We start from the raw sequence: 27,199 nt of genomic DNA, 5'->3' as shown, positions 1-27,199 counted from the left end.
TATAGGGCTACTGCTGTGGCTTGTAAGATAAGTGTGGCCCATTAGCCAGACAGGCTAGCACTAGTCAGTTACAACAGCGTGCAAATTTAAATAATAAAAGATCGGCTACTGGCATCCGTGTATCAATTAGGGCTGAAACGATTCCTCGAATAACTCGAATAATTCAATTACAAAAAATCCTCGAAGCTAAATTCTTTGCCTCGAAGCTTTGTTAAATCAATGTAATTAAGGCTGTACGGCTCACTGTGTTTCCGCACGGAGGATTATAACTAGCGCACAACAGGTTGACACTTCTGTGGACACAAGACTGACGGCGCAGATTACAATTGAAGGAAGACGAAAATAGTGAGGGGGCTAAGCGAAGAGACAGGCGAGAGAAAACGACAGAAAGTTTGGGATCATTTTAAGCTGCAAACATGCTGCTACATCATCTCTGTAGAAAACATCAGCGTACACATCCATTCCACGGAGCGAACCCAACACAAGGTAATCAACGTCTGCTGCTCTCGTCCACCGCGCTGTTTTACACAACCAGCCTACAGCATGCTACTCTGCAAATAGCCATGTTTTACCAACAAGCTAAAACAAAAGCTGTCGGTTTGTAGTCCAACTGTTTATTAGTCTGCTACTAATCTTTGGAAAGGCAGCATCCTGCTGCCGGAGACAAACCGGCTCCTCCCCCCAGCATGGCCACTTAACATACACGTGAATGACGTCATCATGCCGGTGAAGTCTGCATTCTTTATTCTTTCTCCTTGCTGTGTATTCGGCTTCTGAAAATGTGCCCCCCAGAACAGTGTGGTTAAATAGCCCTGCTGTAAGCTTTGTACAGTCACATTTACCCTCTGGTTAGTGAACAGCTCTTTTGCCTGTCCAGGGCGAAGAGCCAGAGGCAAGAAGGTTCTTGGAATTTGGCAATAAAAAATTTAGCTTTTTCTGTTTTGTAAACAGCAATAATAAATATTTACTATTTCCGTTTACTGTATTTCTTACCAAGTATTTCTTATCTGATTACTCGATTAATCGATGGAATAATCTGTAGAATACTCTATTACTAAAATAATTGATAGCTGCAGCCCTTTTGTCAATACAGTATTGCCATGAAAAATATTGCTATACTATGCTGGATCGATTTTTCCCCCAACCCTAGTTGCAACTGATTGTGCTGTTTGTATCAGATGAGGTTTGGATGTGTTTTATATGCACTGTATTCTGCAAATAGTTGAAGGACGAGAACAGTGTTCAGTGAGATGTGGTTAGGCTGGTCATTTATTTAACTTTGTTTTACTTATTGGAATATTGTTTATTTATTTAGGGTTTCCTAATCTGTGATTTTGTTGTGATCCTTCCCACCTCCACACAAATTTTGATTCAGGCATGTTCATGATGGGTCACCGCCCAATTATGGAGTGTGAACTCTTCTTCATCTGCTGTAGAACCAGATATAAGAGTCAGTAGGTGTCAGGAAGCTTTGCTTGCCTTAAGGGGCTCTCATAATGCATGAGCAGAACTCTCAGCGCCTGATCAGCACAACGATGACATGGATGCTCAGGCTTGCCATCCCTGCTACCCCAGCTCCTCCTCCATTATTACAGATACCATCTTTAATTCTACTTCCTTTAAACAAGGTTGATGCGAGGGTCATTAAACCTCCATTCATGACGTTAATTACCTGATAAGGTTTGCTGAGGTAAGATGGACAGAGAGGCTTTCAGCAGAGGAGACGTGAATAAAGATCCTGATTTTTTTCTTTTTCTTTTTTTTTTTAAATAGTGAGCAGCCATACAAATTAATCGCCAGCCTTTACCATCATCCCATATCTAAAAAATGCCATGTGAGGTCCATTTAGTAAGTATGTCTGAGTCTCCAGAGCAGAAGCAAAGAATAAAATTTGGGCAGCCAGTGTATTAGTTTAACCTTTTCTTGGCTGTGGCCTTTTTTTAGGTCCCAAAATCCTCATAACACTTGCATTTAGAGCGTCGTCATATAAATATAAGTATCATGTAACCATTATAAGCAAACAAATTTAGTGGATTCGCTCATGACTAAATTATATTGTCAGGAGAATGAAGGGAGCTTCACATTGATTATATGGAAATGATATATAGCTGTAATTTGACAAATATGTAATTAGCTTTTTTAAAAAATAGAAATATGAGAAATTTTTCAGGACCACATCTGCTTGTCAAGAAGTCTTGCATGGCCTCATTCACTTTCCCTAAGCACTTGCCCTCGGGGGAATCCCCGCCGCCATCTTAAGCGTCGTTCCAATTGTCTGAAAAAGTGAATTGAACTTGGTGAGATCGACCCTCGGAGGGCTGAGGGAGCGAGTCAACAACGATGGTCACTCCAGAGACGGATATCAACCACAATGCATTGCAGTTATGCATTTGGTGCAAGGAAATACATCCATGGTTAGGTGGCAGTCATGTACAACCGCTAAAACTCCTGTTGCTGACCACCAAAGAAGGAGAAGATGAATAAACACATTTCAACTTTTTAGTTTCCTCGTTGTTAGCGTGACAATTTACTGAAACATGTAATATAATTTGTCCATTTACTTTATACATTTTATTTACTAGAGCGTTGTGTGATTTCTTTAATTCCAACATTATCTGTAAATGCATGGAAGGAATTCTGCTTTTGCGAGATGTAAGCATTAATATGATTTATCATGATACAGATCCCAAATTTCTAAATCTGAAACTCATGCAGCTGATTACCAAGCCTCACTGAAATGAGTCTGCTTGTATTTATGATGTGTAAAACGTAGTAATACTTTTTATAAATAATATTTGTATTGCGCTTTTCATACAAGAAATAGGCCTACTGTACAATAAGGAAATTGCATGACATAAGCAGACATAGAATGCACATAAAAACGGGGACAGAATGACACAATTAATAGAAAATAAGATGGATAACAAAACGCACTTGAAGCTGTAGCGCTAAGCCTACAACTGGCGGTCCATCCGGTTAGTTTTGGCTGAAAGTGAACGAGGGCAGGTGTGTTCCATTTCACTCCCCCGCACCTGCCCACTTTCCCTCTGCTCTCCAAGTGGCCTCCGTGCCACTTATTATAATAATAATAATAATAATAATAATAATAATAATAATAAACCATTTTATTTATGGCCACCTTTCATAGCACTCAAGGACACCTTACAGTTAAAAAAAGCAAAAATACAGTTAAAGTATGCTCTGACGTCATACCAAGGGCTGAGGTGAAGTGAAGGAGGACATGTTGAAAAACTAATGAAACGCAGCCATTACTTTGCTTGAAAGTAATTGTTGAATATCAAAATAATTGCATCGTCTCATTGTTTCAGCTCTAAACTTAACACTGCTTCAATACTACTGTCTAGAGTTATTGGTGAACAGGGAAGCTTCTATCAATGAGATAAGCATAAAAGAAACAAAGGCAATATAAGAAGACACAAATAAAATCTAAGGAGTAAAATAAAACGGAAGATAAAAAATAAGCTAAAATAGAATAAGATAGAGAATAAGAAATCCTGTGCAGCTACAATGAAACATATGACTAAATAGTCCCAAAATTAAAATTGAATAAAAAAGCCAGCGGCAGTCTTAAGCCCTGATTTCAATTAAGTGAGTTTGAGCAGACCTCATGTTTTCTGAGAGTTTGTTCCTGATACATGGTGCATAAAAACTGAATGCTGCTTCTCCAGGTTTCTGAGAACTGGAGTGATGCGAACCATGTCCGTGGTCTAGGTGAGGACTCCAGCAGCTGCTTTCAGAATAAGCCACAGCTGTCTGATCACCTTTTTAAGAGAGACCTGTACAGACCCTTGACAAATTCTCAAGGTGACAGTAGGCTGATTTTGTATTTGTGATTAGTATATAAATCTCTATAGAGGTAATTACAGAATGTCAATACATTGTGAATGGCTACAGCAGAACAAAATGCTGACCATAAATAGTATAGAAATGGGGTTTGTTTAAACGAAGACCTTCGAGTCACTCAAGTGAAATATGTATTTCCTGCTGTCCCCTACTTTCACCAGAACACCCAGAGGGTTGAGACACAGGGCTGCAGGAACCATTAACAAAACATAAAGCTAATTCACTTTAAAATCTATCAACCCTTTTCCCCTGTCGCCGGTAACGCTGCAGTACAGCGCCTGCATTAGACAGGCTTCCATGCATGTAAATAGTCAGCCATCTGCTCTGGCTACTGTAAGGACCCAGCAGAGAATTTCACCCACAGGAGACCTTATTTGGATGGACACGGTACAGACAAGATGGTCAGAAAGCTCAGGGATGGTCAAATCATCTTTGCGCCTAGTCACCTGTGAGACAATCCCTCAACTTTATATCTAGAGAATGTATTGCTGTCTTTTCAGCTCTGACCTGAGCGTAACCTGGAGCTGACCTGGCTATGACCCAGCTCTCTGGAGAGGGAAGCATCATAAGAAATATGTTTCAGGGGAGTCTGCAATATACTGCAGGCGCGTCTGCTGTAAATATAGAGCGAAAACAATTGGGGATTTTGTTCTGATCCGTTTATGGTAATTTTCCGAGACAATCGGACACAAATCCATCACACACATGCCACAAATTCCACCAATTCTACAATGCCAACACACTCACTTTCTACTACTTCTCCCCATCATTTGTACACACCCACACACAGTATGCACGTTGCGTAGAATAGAAATAGCTCAGGTTGAAAAGGTGCTACAGTGCAATCAGTGGAAACGCAGGGGGAGATTCAATTAAATCTCTCTCTGCAGAGGAAATGCCATACACACAATAACAACCGTTTCTGTTCGGATTCCATTATGTGAATTCCATGAATCAAAGTGAAGAGAGCTTCACAACAGCTTCGATTTCCCAGAAATGTTGAGGATAAATCTAACCCCTGGCTATGTTTTAATTATGTAAGCACTTGCTTTTAATCATCTGCCCACTGAGAATACATTTTATTTTGAGATGAAGAAATCGAAAGAAAATCAAACAAAATTTCAGGAATTTCAAATGAGTTTTAGGCAAACATGTATTTCATGACTTAAAAGTTTCCTTATTGCAATTTACATATGTATATCCCCAATAAAATTATCATCAACTTGATTTCCACCGGCACATTATTTCCACCTCAGGAGTCCAAGCTCTGTGCTTTTGCTTGCACAATACTGTCACCAATTCCGAAAGAAGGTGTTTGTGTCTGAAGGTACACTGTTAAGTGAGCAGAGGATATGAGAAAAATATTTCAAACGCAGAGTGAAAAGTCCCTGAGGACCATCAGTCAGAAGACTGCGGCACTTAGGAACTAAAATAGAGCCAGGCAGAGAGCATAACTAGGCATTTTAAGTGCTTTACATAATACAGTCAGTCATAATGAAGGCCCTGTGGGATCCAGAGGCTGGGCAGCTATTGTCACTCCGCCGCGGGAGGAGCATTCATGAGACTGGAGAAAGAGATGGAGGGATAAGGGGAAATGGAGAGGTGGAAAGTAATAATACATTAAAAAAGCTATAGTTACAAAACATAAAAGTAAAATAGGGAAATGGAGTTAACTTAATTAACATGCAGTTCCATTCCCAGTCAAGGAAAGAGCCAAAATCAATTATTTACATTTCCAACTGCCTCCCCAGAGTGCACAGGCACGTCAAGACAAACATGATCAATAGAAAATGTGATTTTGTAAAATACAAAACAAGGACACAGCAACACTGTGCCATATCTCTCTCTCTCTCTCTCTCTCCCCTCTCTCTCTCCCCTCTCTCTGTCTCTCCCTCTTTCTCTCTCTCTCTCTCTCTCTCGAGTGAACCACTTGATGTTGACAGCAGATTGATACAGGCTCTTAATGAATGATGTTTTATTAATGGTCCCATAATCCGATTACTTGCAGGCGGACAGTCTCCATCTATCTTTCTCCTTGGAAGTCTAACAATGAAGGAAGAATAACACATCTAAAGAGGCACAGAGACACTAGTCCACATTTAACCGTAATCAGCTACAGGAGCTCCGCTTGTACTTACAGAAAACTGAATGCAGGAGACAAGCAAGTAATGCATGTTTGTAATAATCACAAACAGGAACGCTGTTGTTACTGAATGATAAGGAGCTCCAAGAGCAAAGCTGCCTGGGGCCCTCCTTCTTGTTTGTGCATATGCATTGATTTTTTTTATAAATATATGAAGGGCACTATTATTCAGCAGTCTACATATGGCTAAGATAAACACAGAAGGTCACAGAGACTGTCCAGAAGTATGGTGGCCCCGAGAGCTCAATGCGTTGCTAAACACAAAATGCATCAAATGAATAAAATCTTCTTCAATTCCACCATGCATATGCAACGTAACAAAAATGCACTGCAAATATAGAAAAGTATAAGTAACGCCATGAGCCACAAACCATGGCAATAACCCACCTGCAGCATGCAGCGTTTCTGTATTTGTTGCAAATTGTATGTCTTGATAAATTGGGGAAGACGTTTTCTTTATTTGATTGTGTAGAGATCTTAGGGCCACCGTAATGAAGAGCAGTGTTACTATCCTCTTTTCATGGGACGTGCTGCATGTGCTCTTACGACAACAACATTTCTACATATATTTATTGAAGGCCAAGGGGTGTAGCTTCATCAGCGGCAGATATTGTCGCCATCCACAATCGCAATATCAAATAGTCTCAAGAAGAAGTGACTGTCTGGCTGCATGACACAGCAGCTTTCCTCATTTGTTTCGACTGTCCCCTGTTCATTTCATCTCACCGTGTCTGTCGAAGGATTGTCCGCCTCGCCCAAGAGGAGAGGACCCTCCACACTGGGGATATTTCTCAGTTATTGATTCAATTTCCCGATCCTGTCTCAAATAAGGTGACTTGTTGCCCCCCCACACTCGAGGTGAATGGCACAGACGGTTCATCACCACAGTTTACTAATAGACAGAGCCATGAAAACTGACAGGGGGAGGAGTTGCTTAGACATCCAAGGTGGAATTTGATAAGGAGCAATCCGGAAAAAGAACATGCCGCTTACTTAATGTCATTAAACTTTGCATTCAACCACAAGAGAAGTGGTACCTGGAAGTAAGCCTACAGGAGTATGAAAAATGAGACACAGTGTTCACTAAGTTCTCTCCTGCAGCAGTTTTCAGTTAGCATCCAGGGCAGGGGGAGCATCAGATGTGAACTTTTTAAGTGTGATTTATGGAGCTGCTGTGATTGAGGCGTCAGGATTTATGGCCAGACCCGCTGACAGCAATTACTCCCCAAACACTAATGCAACTAAAAAAACTCCCCTTTGATAGATCTGGTTATTAATGCAAGTACACAGGTACGCAGCCACTGAGGGCTACCTGGAAAGGTTAGATTTATCATGGTGACATTTTACTTGTATTATGCACCCACATTCTCCCAATGTGGCCGAGGGACAGGTAAAGGAGGTGCGTGGTGACACCCTCCAACAGCACACCAAACACACAAATAGTTAAGTACAAGAAAGTGCACTGCATTCCTAACCCGGACGTATAGATTTGTAATGGCAAGGTCACCTCCAAAAAGAATCTCACCATCATTTTTACAGGGAAATCATTATCTAATATTGAGGTTACTTTCATGTTATCTTAATGCAGATTTGCAAAGTAGTTTTCATCTGTCTCTAAAAAGAAAAATAATAAACAAAAGGTGTACAGAAAAAAAGTTGTTTGTCAAAAGACTGAAAAAAGACGAAATGTTCTCATTTAGTCATTCTGAAGTGCTGCCAGGAAAAAAGTCTGGATGAAATAATCATTTTTTGTAATATATTTAAATGCTGTTTGAAATTAAATCACACAAGTTTCCACCTCAGGACATCAGAGTGCTGTCATGTACTTACTTGTCATATTATTTATACGCACTGAAAAACACATTTGTGTGCACCACCATAGCCGTGTGTGTATGTGTGTGTGTGTGTTTTAATATCCAATTTTGTGTCTGTGGGTTTGGCATCACGTTCTTTGCAACCAGATAGAGGCCATACAACCACATTTTTAGGAAACATTAATGAGAAGTTCAAAGAAGCTATTTATGTTTTCCAGCAAAAAAAGACTGACATAAAATAAAAAAAATGCATAAAATAAGTCATTTGAAGTCTGTTCAGAGGGTTTTAGATTACTTGCTAGTGCCTAGTCTCTACAATCCCACTAAAAGTGTTTTTTCCATTACATGGTACCTGCTCGATTCGGCCCGGTCCGGCCGCGGTGCCCCGTCCTCCTTTTTCCATTGCAGATTTAGTACAGCCTCATGCGTGAGGCGAGCGCGGCTGGTCGTCATAACGCCGCCGCAGGAAACTGGCGTGACCTAACGCGACACACACATAGAACGTCGAAGGTGTGTTGTTGTTATGGGTGGGCGATATACACTCCAATAAAGGATTATTTGGAACACCTGTTAAATTTCATGTTAATGAAATTATCTAGGGATTGCATTTAGGGGTGTGATCCAGGTCTAGACAATCTCCTGAACTCCAAACTGAATGTCAGAATGGGAAAGAAAGGTGATCTAAGCAACTTTGAGCGTGGCATGGTTGTTGGTGCCAGACGGGCTGATCTGAGTATTTCACAATCTGCTCAGTTACTGGGATTTTCACGCATTTTTAGGGTTTACAAAGAATGGTCTGAAAAAGGAAAAACATCCAGTATGCTGCAGTCCTGGGGGGCGAAAATGCCTTGTTGATGCTAGAATCAGAGGAGAATAGGCAGAGTGATTCAAGCTGATAGAAGATCAACTTTGACTCAAATAACCACTCGTTACAACCGAGGTATGCAGCAAAGCATTTGTGAAGCCACAACACGCACAACATTGAGGCGATTGGCTACACCAGCAGAAGACCCCACCGGCAGTTGAAGACTGGAAAAATGTTGCCTGGTCTGATGAGTCTCGATTTCTGTTGAGACATTCAGATGGTAGAGTCAGAATTTGGCGTAAACAGAATCAGAACATGGATCCGTCATGCCTTATTATCACTGGGCAGGCTGGTGGTGGTGGTGGTGTAATGGTGTGGTCCCTTTCGCCTTCAGAACTGCCTTAATTCTTTGTGTCATTGATTCAACAAGGTGTTGGAAGCATTCTTTAGACATGTTGGCCAATACTGATAGGATAGGGTCAAACACGGTATTAGTATGGTGTTCCTAATAATCCTTTAGGTGAGTGTATATCGTCTACGATAATATCGTCATTGTTGTGTTAACAATGTGCAAATCAAGTATTTAAATTACTTAGAAAAAAAACACTTCAAAACACGCATTGGAACGCTACACATTCACCAATGTCAACAAAAATGGTGCGTGCAATTGTGCATCGGCTACTAGCTCTCCTGTCGGTGTATATTTATACAAGTACGACCACACTGAACTAATCAATATAGGACTACAATACAACACAGCCATTACGAGAGCCTTCCAGGCGGCTCATAACATCCCAGAGGACATAGCCAGACCGGGCGTTCCGTGGATTGTTGTCGGCAGCTAGCAGGCCGAGCTAGCTACCAGCAGGATCGAGACAAGAACTCCGGCAAGACCAGAGGAGGAGGACTGTGCACTTTTGTGCATAATGAATGGAGTACCAACAGCAGGATCGTTGCCCAGCACTGCTCACCTGACCTGGAAGCCCTGTCGGTAATATACAAGCCGTCTACATAGCCCCCGATGCTAACGTTAGCACAAGTTTGTTCACTATGGTTAGCAGTGAGCCAAACTGCAGAGTGATCGCCCGAAGGGGATACATATTGTAGCAGGAGACTTTAACAAGGCGTCCTTAAAGTCTGTACTCCCCAGCTTTTTCCAGCACGTAGCTTGTGCTACTAGATGGAAGAACACACTAGACCATGTATACTCTAACATCAAGAAAGCACACAGAACTACGCCTCTCCCTCACCTGGGCCAGTCAGATCGCATCCAACTACTCCTGATCCCAGCATACATCCCGGTCAGAAGGACTATACAGCCAAGTAGAAGGACTATCAGTACCTGGCCTGACTCTACCCTATCCCAGCTCCAGGACTGCTTCCAATAAGGACATGGTTGTATGCAATATGTTACAGAACAGAGCCCTTTGTTTATTGTTATGATTTCATCTTGCTTGTATGCTGCACAATTTACATTACAGCAGAAGTGTACAACTGAATGTTTACTCAGAGTTCAATGTTCCTACACTAGTTCAATTAGTATTTTGTATGTCTTTGAATTGTTTTTACTTGAATACTTACATTTTAAAGAAAATAAATAAGAATTGTTTTCATTCAACATTGTGCCCATTATCATCATCAGTGATTAAGCAACTGACTTTTAAAAACAACTTTTTTTAAAAAGCAACCAATCAGTAGTCTGCAGGTTTTCACGTCACCTTTTGGTATCGCCTCAGCTTGCTTGGAACCTCGACTGAGGTGGTACTAAAAAAAGTACCTGTTAGCAGGTACCAGGGACTTTTTTTCGTAATGGAAAACCAAAAAAGGTGAGTAGAGTTGAGGCGAGTCGAGCAGGTACCATGTAATGGAAAAACGCCATAAAATTTACTAAGAAACAGGTGCCAGGGAAAGCAGGTGCAAAGACTCCTGCCTCACTATTTTGTGACCTTAATGGATACATGTTTGAACTAAGGGTTCACCGATCCGATATTAGGATCGGATATCGGCCCCGATATTGACAAGACAGCTGGACAGATCCATGGGCCGATCCAGTTTTTTTTGTTTTTTTTCCTCCATCGCAGCACCGGGACCCCTGTTAACTGCGTACCCTTCTCACTCATGGTAGTAACTTTATAACACAACAATTAATAACCCACAACTAACTCTCTTTAAAAGGATAAAACACCATAGCACACAACAATTTGTGACTTAAACAGTTTCTAACACTAATAATTTTACATTTACAAATGTACACCGCCCAACGGCATGCTGGGTAACATTATAGCTGCTAGCCTAGCTAGCCAGGTAGCATAACAGTCTGTTTAAGCTGGGAGAGGCTCCCGTCGCTACTGCACATTCAAGAACCGAGAAGAAAGTTAGCTAGAGGATGAAGAAAGACCGGAGATACACCAGAACAACGTGTGCTCAAGAGAGGAGGAAATCTGACATGATTTAGCCACTGTTGTTGCCCGTCGCTCTAACGTTACTCGGCCATGCTAACGTTAAAGACATGTCACTTCAAGCATGTAGCAGAGCAACATTATGAACGCAATCTACCTACGGTCCCGCTACAGACCGTTGAGAAAGACGGGTTAAGAGCAATGATTAAAACACTGGATTTAAGATGTCTTAGCTCGCTGAAATACGTCCGCCAACCTACTAACATCAGTGTTTCCTTTAGGATTTTTTTTTTAGCAGTGGGGGTAGGTCCAAACCCTTTAGTAATCAAAGCTTTTAGTAAACAGTGTGATATTCTATGTACTCCTGACAGTAGAATAAGCCATTATAAACCTATATAAAAGGTGGCCCATTATTGAAGGTTATTTATTTAAAATTTATTTTAAGAAGTTTGATTACATTATATTTTTGATTTGAATGCACAATTGTTTTTTAAATAAATAAATAAGAATTCAATACGTTACATCTATGTTATTTTGTCTTAGTTAGGAAAGTAATGTTTAGTTAGGAAAGTCTGGTGCCTTTGGTCTCATCCACAGGGTGGAAGGAAGGTATAAGGTGGAAGGTATACAGTTTATTATTAATTCAACAACGGTATTGGATCGGTATCGGGTATCGACAGATACACAAAGCCCTGGCATCGGTAACGGTATCGGGACTGGAAAAGTCGGATCGGTACATCCCTAGTTTGAACCCATGTGGTGAGCCATGCCCATTGGGGAGACCACTTCTCATTTTGTGTTTCCCGTTGCATCCAATACCTTGGGGTTGATGTTTTAATGGAGTGTGGGAGGCAGACTCCCGGGTGTTTCTGCATGATAATCCAGACTCTCCGGAGCTGCGAGTGACCTTGTGTGTTGACTGCTAATGCAAGTTAAAGAGGATGCAGCGGAATTCTAAAGTCTACCTAAGATTCATTTGTTCACTCTTTCCGAATACTGAACTGACTTGAAGATACGGTTAACATTTTGGAAGTAACTGCTTTCCTGTGGCAAATAACCTGGCATGTAAACTGTTCTGGTGACTGAGATTTTTTGTTTTTTCACCGACTTCTACAAAACTTTACCTAAAAACAAGGTGATCTGCTATTTCATCTAAATATTATGTATTGAATCACATGTAATCCAATGTAATGCAGCTCAGGACAATTCATGGGGGAATTAAAAAAAACTTTTTTTCTTAACTTCATGAGATGTCTTAACTCTCCGCAGACGATATGCTGAGATGGCTGCAGAGCCCACAGGGAGCTCTGCATGTGAATGTGTGAAGATTCTCTAGAGACTGATCAGCCTTATTCCCTACAGGACTAGACACTACACACACACACACACACACACACACACTATACACACACACACACACACACACACACACACACACACACACACACACACAAAAATGCAAGTAACGCATTTGCAATCATGTCACGTATGACAGAAGAAAAAAAAAATGGGAGAATGTTACAGTTAAAGTCACCATCCCCCAAAGTTGTCATTCTTCTGTGTAAGCATTTATGCAGTTAAGGCAGAGGAAGAAAAAAAAAACACTTGTGAAAGGATCAGGCAGGCAGAAAAAAAAAGAAGGCGGGTGTGGGGAGACTGTTGCAGGTGAGAGCCAAAACATGCAATAAAGATTAGGTAGGCAAGATGAATTATAAGGCTCCAAGGCTACAGCACAGAGGGACCTGACAGATCTACTGTTTCCCTGGCTTGGCTACTCCACTGCAGGGCCAGCTGCATTAAAACCTCAGGGATGAAGAGGGAGGAAGATTTCTCCACATCCCCACTCTCCCTCTCCACTCCAGCACAGTATTGACTGTTTGACAGGAAACGGGTTGAGCTAAGGAGGTGGTTGACCCTGCGAGCACATTTTCATTATTTAGAGGCATTTGTGTGGCAGTGTCATCTTTTCAGAAAGGCTGAATGATGGAAGGAGACCAAATGAGTGTTTGAGTGAGAGAAATCTTGCGTTTGCATTCTGTCTGGTAAACACTACAAATAAATTTGCTGTAGACTGTCATCAGCTGAATTGAGTGAAGGTTTTTGAAAGGGTACGGGCCCTGCTTCTCTCTCAGTAAAACAGTTTTCATGTCATTGTATATTTGCTGTGATGTTAGACACATTGCACAGGGCGCTCTGTATATTCACATCACTGTCTGACTGAAACCCTTTTCTCATTTCATCATTATGAAGCAATCAATTTCACTTTTTACATCTAGTTTTTCATTTTCTGGTTATTTTTCTCTCATCATTATTGCCATAATTATATCTGCCTCTTGGACAATCATATCTAACAACCAGAGAGCATTTGTGATTTAACCCTTGTGTTGTCTTCCCATCAACCTTGATACACCTTTGACTCCCTGAAAAGCTGCAGCTTCAAATGCACTACTGTATTTAATTCAACATCACTATTAATTTATTGACCAATTAAATACAAAACATTACACCTCATAACATGTTGTATTCATAACATATTATTATTGTACACATATGCAGTAATAAAGTTCATGTAAGTCACTCCTGAATTTTTCAACTTAGGAGCAACAAAAAATGTGCTCCTTGGGAAAAAAAAAGTTACCGTCAAGTCCTGTTCATATTAATGAAACAAACTGGACTTTTGGGTCAATTGTAGTAGGCCTAGGTCCCGAATGGGAAAGCCTCCTGCATTACTGCCTAATATTTCAGTATATTTTGAATTGTTACCTGCCACCAGAATTTTGACATAAATAGACGTTTTCACTATAAATTGGTGCCTAAAAATCTAACAGAATGCAGGAAAAGATGTCTTTCACTCTCTTAAGTGTTATTGCAACAGATGTCATAGACTGCTAGCATACTTCTACTGCTGTCCACTCCTCTCCTGCTTTTTTCTGCTCCGTTACCCCGACTGCGATTATTTATTATCTCCACAGGCATAGTAGAAATGAACAGAGGACTGACCACAGACGCACAGAAAGAAAGAGATAAAGAGAAAAGAACAGGCAGCATTGCTGTACGCTTATAACAGGAAGAAAACTCAATTAGGCTTGATCCTCTGAGGGAATTGTTTAGAGAATTGGTGGTCTCACTTTTCAGAATTTTACGCCTACAGGAAAATATTGTTATTTGTGGTTTATAATAGTTTTACATATTTAAAAAACAAATAAGCATAAGCATTTGGCTCTCCTGAGGGTTTCACAAGTTTTGCACAAAACCTTTACAGTGTTCACTGTGGTTACAAGTATTTATGCAGATGTATATTTGTGTGTTTTCATGGTTTATGGGAATTATTTCAACATTCATTGTTGTTAGTAATAAGTTGTTTACAAAAGACGGTCTTTGGTCATTTTGACAGTATAAAACCATTAATATTTTAATATGTTAAGCTTATCAAATTATACACTTAACAAAACTGATATAAGAGTTTATGTATATTGCATTGGCCTGTATAATTTACTTTTATCCTTGATGACCTTTACTTAAGTAAAAGTAGCAATGACACTAGGGTTGGGTACCGAAACCCGGTTCCACTATGGCATACCAAATCAACATTTATTTTGTTGTTACTTGTTAATAGTGTAACTACAACTAAATTATTGTAGTTATGTGTTAGGTGACTTAGGTTTACTTATAATATATTTAAATACTTTAAAACGTTAATATATTGTTAAATTTAAATAATTTTCAATTAAAAAAAACAAGACTCCATAAAAAAAAGACTTTCTTTGATGTCATTTTTCAGTTTTTCAAGAATTGGTTTAGGAATCAGTTCGGCATCGGAATCGTAAAAATCCAAACCGTACCCAAACCGAAATGACACACTATTAAACAATTAAGTTTTATTTTATAACATTTAAATCTGCAAAGAAACTAGGAACTAAAGCTGTCCGATAAATGTAGTAAAGTAAAAAGTACAATATTTCCCTTTAAAGTGCTCATATTATGCTAATTTTCAGGGTTCATAACTGTATTTAGAGGTTGTACCAGAATAGGTTTACATAGTTTAATTTTCAAAAAACACCATATTCTTGTTGTACTACACATTGCTGCAGCTCCTTTTTTCACCCTGTGTGTTGAGCTCTCTGTTTTAGCTACAGAGTGAGGCATCTCACTTCTGTTCCTATCTTTGTTGGGAGTCGCACATGCACAGTAGCTAGGTAAGGAATACTAGCCAGTCAGAAGCAGAGTTGAGGGCGTGCCACGCTAGCAGCTAGGCGAGCATTATAACGTGTTACAAAGTGACGCACGTTCGTCACAAAGTAAAGGCTGGACTAAAATAGAGCTGTTTGGAGTGGTTTGTGATCAGTGTTTTCTGTTGGAGATGGTAAGTCCCTTTGGGGTGGACTTTTCACTTTGTAAACCTATAACATGCACAAAAAAGATACACAATAAAAGGAAAGGGAAAAAGCCAAAAAGTATAATATGAGCACTTTAAATTGTATTGAGTACAATTCTAAAGTAGCATAAAACGGAAATACGTAGGTGATGTACAAGTAATTCAATATTGTACTCAAGTACAGAGTAAAAGTACTTTGTTACATTGCACCGCTGCCAGCAGCAACAGCTGAAACTGAATCAATCTACATCAATTATGATGACGTGCATGTCTATTATGTTAGAGAAGAAATCAAGAAGTATGCAGTAGAAATACAAAGACTGTGAGGGTTATTACTGACAAAGTTGGACAAGCACATGAAAAATATATGAACACAAATATTTTGTTATTTGGTTTGTCTGTCAGCAGGATCACTGCCCGATTTTCATGAAACTTGGTGAAAGGGTGTAGCATGATGTTGCAAGTGCTTTTGTGCTGCATTTGTTTGGTGTCGGAATAATCACACTCAGAGAGTGCCTTTCTAGATTAGATATCATTTAGTTGACCTTTTTTTGTGAGGACTGTCTCAAATATTCTGAGAATAAAACATGTAACATTTTAGTCTTTAAATCCTGCACATTGGTCCTCTTAATTTCCATGTTTTATTTCATTTATTTTATCATTAATCAAAGCCAAACCAACAACAAAGCAAACAGTATCAATACCACAGTCTATAGCTACATAAGACATGTCTGTACTATTCCGATTGTTTCTGTACCAAGCAAATGTCTGACAAATCAATTGTTTTATCCTCAAACCTACATGACAAGTGTGAGCTGAATTCACATAACTCACTCACACATGCCCAGATATTAAAGTTTCAGAGCCATGTGAATTAATGTTTAATCCTGGAAGTGTTAGGCAGGGAGAGCAATATGTTCCTTGTCCCCCCCTAGGCTAGTTGGCAGCAATGAAGCTCAGTGTAGCTTGAGTCAGGGCCTGTTTGCTAGAGTGGGGGGGGGAGATTACATCCTGAGAGAGCATCTTTTTTTTTTTTTTTTTTTTTTTTTTTTAAATGTGAGGAACATGTGATGCCTTTGAGTTCAAGTTCTTGGAAGTTACCTACATTACACTTATACAAGGTAGATCCATCCCAAATGTAACTTTAGAGAAGTACTCAAACTTCCTCTGAGCGTAAGAAGGACTGATGTTGGCTGAGTGCATCTAGTATCCAGGGATCGCTCTCCCTCATTGTTGTCAAGATGAAATGCTCAACTAGACTTGGCGAGGCTGATTGAAGCTGACATGCACAGACACAGATAAACTGTTAGAGCCTGACAGAGATTGATGTCGGCCACAATAAACTAGCAAAGACAGGTAGGGTGGACAGACAAAATGTGGGAGTCTAAGAAGTTAAATAGAGTTGATATTTTAAAACTACATTTTTTATTCCTTCATGTTTCTTTGATGTCTGATTATTTCCCAACTTTGATATAACAAATACTGGATGGAAAACACAAATGTGAAGGGTTAACAGAAACTGTGCAGAATACTTAAACATAGCATTTGGTAAGTATGAACCAGACAGTTCAACCCTGTGTCCTAGATATTATGTTTATATGCTACTAAATTGCAACAGCTAATCAGCTGTTAGTATGTACAGTAAGCTGTAGGTATTTAGAATCCAGCCTCGTTTATATCATAGACAGTATATAAATTGGACCAACAGATCCCTTGCTCTGGACGGAGACCAGTGAAGGATATTAGAAGCACTTTTCCGGTGAGTGCTGAGCGTTACTGCGCAGCCTCCAACTGAGAGAGACGACGGAGATGTGATGTGAGCAACGTGTCTGAAAGTTGTAAGTCTTCTGGTAGCTGTACCAAGAGAAATCTCAATCATTCCCAATCTTGCAGAGACGGAGGGCATAGGTATATGTAAGAAGATAACATAGGCACAGGCTAATTATTGCTAACTAAAATGCTAGTTAACATTAGTAATTAAACCTAAACAGCTCATGTAAGTCGAAACTGCCTGCGAGCTGGTTATGACACAATCGTTAGCCTACTTTTACAAAAACGTCTGCTACGGAGCCATAACGTGAGATACAAGGTAACAAATAGGATGTGTCTCAATCCGCACACTTCTGTCACTTCTTATATATATACTTCTAATATGCACTGACCACTTACTGCCGTAGCCCACTTTGGATGGTTGGTGTTGTCCCAAACGGAACATTTATGTTAAAACACTTGATCTGAAATGAAGACAGATTCAGCAACTGCATGGCCTATTTCTCGCTTTCAGAAACACGTTTCGGTGAACTATTTTCGCAAAATACGAGATCGTATTCTGAACGAGCCGCCATTATGCTCTGTGGTGAAATCCGGGAGAAGCCAGACCCATGTGACGAGTTCGTCCAATCAGCTGCCGGTCGACGTCCCTGGTCCCTCCCCTTTCCGCTGCGTAGTCAAGATGGCGCCCATTTAGTGCGTGTAGTGTCCATCGTTCCCCACTGAACTTTTTGACCGTTTTTAGGGGGTCATCCGGGTACTTTCAGTGCACTGACTTTTTGCGTTATCTACACTATATACTTAAAACTAAGTGTTTGAAGTGTGCAAGTAGGCGGTTTGAGACGTAATGTAGTCAGATGATTATTCACTGTCAAAGTGACGTCAAAATGAATGGCAGTCAATGGAATGCTAACGGAGGTAATCGCTTTGTAGCATCAAAATGGCGCCATAGGAGGTTCGAGTTCTGAAGCGAAGCTTACCCCCTTGGTTTATATCCATGTTTACAAGTCTTTTTCTTCTTCCCTGACTTTGCTGGCAGATTGCAACATATGACTGGATGTTACCGCCACCTGTCAATCAGTGGAATAGTGTGACACCCCCATACTTTTCTTTACTTTTAGTACATTTTATTTTCAACATAATGTAATTGATATCCTACGTAATTGGGACGTACTAAATTGTATTCTATTTTATGAAAAACGCCACTGGGAAACAACACTAAATATAAGATCGACCCATACACTCACAGAAAAATAAATAAAAAACGTTGCGGTGTGACACACAGTAGAATTACCTTCAGTCAAACACAATGAAGACAAACAAAGTTCAACTTGCGGTTGTGTTTTGGTCCTGGGGAGATGGCTTGCTGGTCGAAGAACAACGGAGTAACTTAGCAGGCGGCAGAAATCTTCGTCAGAGGCTTTTCCGGTGGTGCTATCTGACCTTGCAACATCTGAACAGTCCAACAAGAGTCTTCATCAGAGGACCCACATGACGCTACTGGTCACTACGGGGTCTATCTGACCTTGAATTTAGTCCAAGCTCACACTCCATAGTCCATAATTTACTTTTTTTTACTAGTTACATAAGCTAACTTGAATAAACTACTGCTACCTAATGCTGCCGATACAATTCATTTAGATAACGTTAGCAGCCTATAGCCAAACATTTAGCATTGTTACTTTACTACCGCTAGCTTAGCGGCTAACAGGTCAATATTTTCAGTATCTCACAAACAAGCACTAACATTCAGCCAAACGTTAATTAACTGAAATTATGTAGGGAAACGTGTATTGGCGTCTTAATCTGCTGTTACAATGTTTTCCTCCAAACTTTATCCATTCTGCCGACCTCACCCTTTTCTTGCCTTTGCTAGCTCGTTACCACTCTGTGCCACGGATGTGACTGTTAACAGTCTATGTGCACACCGCATGTCTGTCTGTCCGCCCTCTCAGTTTCTCTTCCTCATCTACTACCAATCACAACAGCTATCACCAACTGACCACTGATATTGACCAATAAAAAGGAGTTCGAGCTAAAGGTGTATTCTGTGTTTCTTATTTTAGTTATCCTTAATCACTTCTGATTAACTCACTGTTTGGGTTCCATAACTATTTACATCTCACTTTATTTAAAACACCTTAAATCACTTTCAGTTTTAATGCATCGCCTACCTGAGCAAACATGGAGTGCTACAGCCAAGCTGAATGAGTGAGAGAAAGCAGGCAAAGAACAGAGACTTGTAATGTCACATCAAACCTTTTATCCCCAAGGCTGCAGCAGAGATTTTGGAGATGGTGACACTAGGGAAGAATTGATTTGCCTCCACTTGCCTTGTTGGTAGCTTGAGATTAAAGACAAAAAAATAAACCAATGTGGGCACTCTGACCACTTGACGGACTGAAAAACCTCGGAATGGGTTTGTGTGCTGATTCATGTGTATAAGTGAAAATGCATGATGTGCAAATTACGTGAATATGGGTCCAACAGAATTGCTTTCACCTGGTCTTTGTACTCCAGCTAGCCCATTTCTGTGACAGACGCTTTCAACCTCTCACAAACCTGTGTGTTTATCTGGTGCAGTCACTGTGCACAGCTCCTCACCTGCTAACACCTTTTTGTTGAGCTGGAGCTGGCAATGTGTGAACTCCCTCTGCATCAAAACACCCCTGTGTTCAGCTAGAGTGCTCTTTGTATAAAAGACACCCCTCTGAGTTGCTGGAATGGTTCTTATTTGCAGTCCATCGCTCTTCTGTTTGTTACTCTTTTTTTGTCTGAATCTCATTGTCTCTCTGCAGCCAATTTTGGCCCTCCAAACAAAACATGAAAAGCATTGGAATTGAAACGACATGTTTGTTTTCCATTGAAATGCAATCAAGCTTTTGATGAGTTCATGTTCTCTATTTTATTGCCATTTCCTCCTGTTTTGCCAATATATGCTGTTACAAATACCAGGTTAAAAAATAATTTAAACCGCTGAGGAGATTTTCTTAAGCTCCCAGTCCATTTGACCCACGACTGCTATTTAAAACACACAATGCTGATTCCTCCAGATAGAAAGAGATTTAGACTGAGAATATTCCTGTTCAGATTAGTGCTTCACAAGTGATATTGAGTGCTTTAAGAGGATTATATCAATGATGCTCCATTTTCCATCCGCACGTTAAACCATTTAACATTAAAAGGCTACTCTACCAAATATAGTGCATAAAGACTGTTAGCCAGGGTTTTTGTCCTGATTCCCTCTGATGAAATTAAGGATAAAATCAGCGAGAGAAAAGTGTGTTCTTCTCCTTGCAGTGTGAAGAATAGGCGTGGAGATGAGATTTACAGACATGGCTGTCAGATTACTGGCTCCAGCTGTGGAGAAGGAGAAGCCATGCGTTGGCTGTGTTTTCTCTCATAGCTCATTGCTGCACAGCACAGTGTGGTGCTGTTTTCTGTCATACAGCAGGGTCGAGAGGGTCAGGACATGGGCTGTTTCCCTTTCTGCTCACAAGCAAGAAAGCTACACCACAATCCAAAGTTTATGTCTTCTGTCTCCCTCTTCTTGTTGTATCCCTCCTCCTCATCCGCCCATCTCAGCTCAATTAATCTAGGATGCCTAAGTGACCCTATGAGAAGCCACTGTGCATGATTGAAATTACTCCCCGCACACTGCACTACAAATTACACCCACAGATGACCCTTACACAGCTTTCTCCATTAATAGTATATGTCTCTATGTCTCTCTCCCTCTCTCTCTCTCTCTCTCTCTCTCTCTCTCTCTCTCTCTCTCTCTCTCTCTCTCTCTCTCTCTCTCTCTCTGTGTGCAGCTTTTCCTTTGTGATCTCAAGTTGGCCATCACGCTTCTCAGCAGGTCACGTACATGATTTAATTAGATTCCTTGTTGCCGTGTTCTTTACGGCTTTTGTCAAAGGCTGTTGTTGTCATTTTAACTGAAGCTGTAAATTAAATGTAGGGCATTCACATGCACACGCACCTGCATTCACTTACACACAGACACACACACATACATACACACGCGCACACACAGGTGCGCACACACTAACAGATCATTAGACTAACACACACCCATGCATATTCAGGTAATGAGCGCTGAATTGTAAACAGTAACATTTTATTGGTACTTAGGTTACTGTTGTCTCTTGTGAGAAAAACAATATTATCTTAAGACCTTGACAAGCACAACAGCTTATACGGTTATTGTCAGCCGTAGTAGTCTATTGCTAAATAGTGAAGAGTGAGAGCAGAGTCACATTGCCATGTACGTCGGATCGGGCAAAATTAATGTTGTGTCTGGCCCAGGCAGTCAGAGTTCAGCTGTCCAGTCTGCTCCTCCAGAGGGCCTGGCTATAGTCCTGACCCTGCACTCAGTCTCAGCAGCAGAGCATTTCCAGCTGGATCGCCTCAAATCACCAGCTATAAGGTCTCAGGAACCACCCTCCAGGGGCGGCAGAAGACCTTGGCATGGCAACCGTCATGGCTGATTTATTGCAGAGGACCACTGTGGGAGAAAAAAAGAAGTGATGTTCAAATTAAAGATGTCACCAGTTAGGCGCAAACAACGGAATCAACCAACGAGGACAATTATGGATCCTTGCATCTTTCTTTCAAATCTACTCGTTTTGAGAGATGGCCCTGAAAAATTAATGAGGCGTTTTATTATTTTCCAGCTTCAGCTGGTCTACCTCTAGAGTTAATAAAACTGTCAATATTAAAATTCCCTCTCACGTTGGATGGAATTTATTTCACTGTTTAGTTCGTGGTTATTTTTCACGTGTCTCCAGGTTTTTATACAGCAGTATAAGGATGCAGGCCAGCTATGGAGATGTCTGTGAAGCAGTCATTGTGTCAATGTAATAATGGTGCATTTGAGTTATGTGTCTGGGGAACACAGGATGGTTGGCCCCCCCATACATACCCTCCCCACCATCTGTACCACATCTTACTCCGGGTAATTCTGCATTCTTTCTGTCTCATTCGCTGTCTCTCTGTTTGTCCCCTCCTATCTCACGCTTCCTCTTTGTCTCTCATACTCACACACATGTTGATTCATTTTGTGGGACGGAGTCAGTCTGTATTTGAACTACTTCTATGATTGGGATGATATTAAACTGCCCATGGCTAAACAAAGCATTCAGAACATGTCTAGGTTTTTCTTCAATAAAGTAAAAATTGATCCATGGCTGTCAAAAGGTTCATGCTGCACTCTGTGTGTGTGTGTGTGTGTGTGTGTGTGTGTGTGTGTGTGTGTGTGTGTGTGTGTGTGTGTGTGTGTGTGTGTGTGTGTCTGTGTGTGTGTGTGTGTGTGTGTGTGTGTTTTTGTGTGTGTGTGTGTGTGTGAGAGCTTTGAAGGATATTTTTCTCCTCAGACTCAGCCTACATTGTTGTTAAATGGGTTTTGGTGTTTGCTCAGAAGACATAATGGAAAGACTCACATTTGATGGATGTTACTGTCGAAAATGAATATGAATGCGTTAAATCAGCAATAATTCCTTTTCCAGTCATTATTAATTCTAGATTTGCTTTGGCAAATAGATTTGTTTTTTGGATTGATGCCCAAGTACTGTGTCATGAAGCATTCATTATTCAAAAATGCAACTGAAACTAGGGCACTTCTGGTGGAAACTATGTGAGAGAAATAATGCTGAAAGGTTTTAGAAAGTCCTTTCATGTCCCGTTTATGTTAAAGGTGCTTTATTTATTTTTTTACTACTGCTGGAGTGCAAGAACGGATATTGTAGCAACTAATTTAATTGCCATGGATGTCAGAGTATATTTTGAGTGTGTCCCATTCAAAAGCCACATAAAAAGAGAAACACTGTCATACTCAAAGACTCCCTTGGCAAGAAAATCAGTGATTCGCCGCGCACAACAACAGATGCTGTATATAAATTATGTACTAAAGTCATTAGAAAATAATTTCCTGAATGCTAAAATGCCGCGAAAAAAACCATTTGTGTGATGTGGTGCATAATCAGAGAGCTCTTCTGAGCTGGGTGTTTTAAGCAGTGCATGTACCTGATCAGTTCCACTACAACCGTTTTTTTTGGGGGGGTTTTTTGCATTTCATGCTCCTCGTCCCATGTCCCTCTGAGAAGGCAAAGTCTTTGGTGTGTGTTGATCCTAACATGCTCTGCATTTCCGATCATGTTTCAAAGGTGGTGATTGAAATCATGATTCTCATCTTGACTGATGTCGTATAATTGGGCTGGGTTGTTAGTGTCTGAAGATCTCCTCTCATCCACAGCTGGTCCACTACCTTTGATGGCACTTATTTTAATCTTAATGATGCATTGCTAAAACTCATTTTAAAGTTGAGACTTACTGACGAGGCAACACAAAGTTGGAAAAACAGTTGCTTATCGAGGTTTTCTATTTCACAGTGCAATCATTTTGGTAAATCAAAGTTTTAAATGTGAGTAAGCTGAGATAGCCTGAATGCAATAATTGAAATCGTCATTCTTGTAAAAGTACAGGAGGAATACTTTGCTATGGCTGAGAGTTGAATGGTGATTTGTGTGGGCAGGTCTGGAGAGGTCAAGTGAGTCTAAAACCCTCTGAGAGCCAAGGATGTTGTTTCTTCATTAAGACAGCTAGTGTCAGCATTCTGGCTACATGATGCAGACTAATAATTAAACCGAGGCCCAAGAAAGAAATGTCACTGGGACCGGCAGGTTACTTCCTGTGATGACCTTTTCTCATCCAGGTACCAAACCGAGTTCAATCAGAAGAGTAAAAAACTTTGGGCTTAATGAGGAAGAGTGCATAACTGTCCATCATGCCTGTCCATCACCAGTGAATTACAGCACACTCAACCTTTTTCTCTCTGAAGGTGCTGACTATACAAGAGGCAGACTGGGGAAAAAAACTAGTGGGACAACAGCCGATCGTCTCCCTGGTGTGTCAGGGCCTTTACAATTGATCAGCATATCTACAGTGTAGTGGTGTGAGTTGAGCTGGACAATAGTGAAAGCAACATTGCCATGTTGAATTGCTTCCCACATTTCAATTTTTTTCTACAATTCAAATACAGTAGGTCTGGTATTGTGATAATTGATGGTGATTTTCTTTTGTGTATTGGTTACAGGGATAGTCAGCGGTGCTGTCTATAATGTATATATAGATATTAAAGCTTTTTGATATTAATGAACGTCCGTTATATTCAAGCCATTGCCAAATGAGTTGCTACAACGCTAATTAAGACTATCAGTCAGATAAGAGTCCGCCATGTTTTTTTTATCCTCCGTGTCCTCCTTGGCTACTAGCAACTGCGTGGAGGAGGGGTGGGGGTGGTGCGCGATCACGGAAGGCTGTATTATGTGGACGAGCCGACAGTTTTGTTGTCATTACTTAGAATTCCTCATGTGGGCGACAGAAACTACACTCTATAACTTTAAATTTTCATCTGTAGTGGTCCCAGTAATGTTTGTTTGTTGTGTACTGAAGTAGCACTTCACATGATACATTTGACAAATAATTGACGACTACTTTTTGATGTCATCATACTATTTAAGCTAAACGAGTTATTGTTCTGGATAACTCATCTAAAGTGTTATGGTGTAATTAATGTTACTTTGTTAGACAGACCAGACCTATGTTTCACCCCATGACAATTATGAACCACAGCCTCAAATGTTGGTCTCGAGGATCTGCAGCATTTATTCATCGATACCACCTGACAACGTTACTGTTTATTTCTTCTCTCTTCGGTGCACCAATGTTACAGTAATATCTCCATCGGAAACCGAAAGTGAAACTTAAGTTCCACTGGCATCGTTTCCTTGCACTACTTTAAGATGGTTCTATTTTAAAGATGATTTTTCCTTTCTTCATTCATCCTTCGTAGGCCTACTCTTTTTTCTTATTTAAGTAGTCTATCTTTTACTGCACACTGGCTGCTGAAGCGCTTTCGGCACCCATGTTAAGCAATTCAGCACAAACAATATAGAAGACATACTGTATTATACGTATCTGATATCAATGATCTGATTCCAATGAAGTAAAGTATGAATCACCTGCTTGTTTACCTTGATTTTCCTGGCCCTCTCCCCTTTTATGTTTGATCTAATTCACAATTTTAAAAAGAAATTGGCAGTGGACACATTGGAAAGTGTAAATTATGAGGTTTGTGTGAAAACACAATCAGCTGATTGATGGGTGATAGCTGAGGAAAAAGCCTTTGTGTCTTATGTTAGGCCGAGCTAGTTTAGTGTTTCATTATTCTTCTAGCTTTATAGAATATTTCACGAAATGTACAAGTTGAATGATTCACCACCGTTTATTCAGAATTACTTTAGGGACTCTTTTTTATTCTCGTCAACAAACTTCCACAAAACCTAATCAGAATTACCTCTTCAAATGACAGCATGATGTCAGTGTACTTACATTGTACAAACATGTTCTGGCAACCCATTTTATGTTTTTATTTGCTTACTTTTGACATTGTGAGACTCTTAAAAATAAAAATGAGTTCAATGAATGAGAATATTGTAAAAAAGAAAGCTGTATGGTTTAAAATACTTTTTTATTCCAGCATTTCATTGGGTGAGCGAGCGCCCTTGCAGCTGGACGAGGTTTGTTTAGGCATGTGTTGCATCTGACGCTGCTAGCCGCAGTTGTCATCTTCTTGTTAAATGATGCGTGAAAGTGAATATCCATCTTCTGTGATCAAAAGCGTTATGTGATGGCAGTACGATACATGCATTATAAACAACCTGGCTGCGAGTGGGAGAGAAAACACCACACTGGGCTCTGTACCTCAGAGAAAGGAATAGACTCTTTCAGGCTTTCTTTTCTGTTTAAAATGTGTGGCGAACATATTTTATCACACCAACTCTGCCCTACAAACACCAATGTCTTTTCTTAAAAAGAAACCTGAAGAAATTGATGACTATGTTGCAACCCCAGCTCTCACTTTAAAGACCCATGCATACAATTAAAGTAAGCCAGGAAATGGAAAGTGAAAAATCTGTGAAACATTTGTTCACATTAGCAGTTTGGTCCAAGAATCGATAGCCTGCTGCGTAAGGGTAGGGGAGCATTATGTGATGTAACAAGCTTATTTGCAAAAACACAAGTGCTGGAGTGAGGGAGAGTCGGAGGATTGGGTTGTAGCATTTAGGTGCACAGCAAGAAATCACTCAGCCTACGTGAAAAAGTCTCCAGGCGGCCAACTAAGCTGACTGGGGAGAAATAACACCGCCATTAAAGCCCCCTCAACACCTATGTGGATTTCTTAAATTGAAACAGTCCAAGTCTGGAGAGTGAAAGATTGGGGCGGGGGAGCAGGACGGGATGGACAAGGCAGCCAACAGGAAGTGAGAGCCAAACAGAGAAAAGCCCATTCCTGCTTCCTGTAATTACAGTGCTATTATTTAAATGTCAGTGTCCGTCTATCTGTGTGTCAGTCTCTAAAGGGTAAATTCATGTTATGGACTTTGTGTTAATGTTGTCTTTATTTCCATTAATTTAAATCAGAGGAAAAAAAACATCGAAGTCCAAATGTTTAATCGCTTTTTCATTAATCTGTCAGTACAACCTTACTCTGTGTATGTGTGTGTGTGTGTGTGTGTGTGTTAGAGGGAGGGAGGGAGAGAGAAAGAACTCTCAACTCAGTCCCTCTGTTGATGCACACGGAACAAGGTTAATTACTTTTCTGACCTTCTCCAGAAGCTTAAAGAAATATTCCAATCATAGCCTGAATAGATAGCACAACCAGAGATGCTGAGTCAATGGCCAAACAGTGAAAAATGAAACACTGCTAAATCTTTTTAAGTGTACCGTTATTTACCTTCACTATTACTTATCAGATGTTTCAATAAAACTGATTGCATCACTGATTTAATGTCACAGAGGAAAACAGATTGCTTTTCTTTCCACCTAAAGCTGCTTGCTTACTTTGATAAAATAGGCAATGTATGCAAAGCATCCACTTTTTTTACACATTACATTTATAAAAATGCTTGACTGATTATTTTGGATGTCAAGCATCAGTCAATCAGGGTGCAATCACTTAAACAAAAT

Source organism: Perca flavescens, chromosome 7 (genome assembly GCF_004354835.1).
Source record: "Perca flavescens isolate YP-PL-M2 chromosome 7, PFLA_1.0, whole genome shotgun sequence".
Classification (NCBI taxonomy): Eukaryota; Metazoa; Chordata; class Actinopteri; order Perciformes; family Percidae; genus Perca; species Perca flavescens.
The sequence above is the reverse complement of the archived record's forward strand: the minus strand, read 5'-3'. Positions refer to the sequence as shown.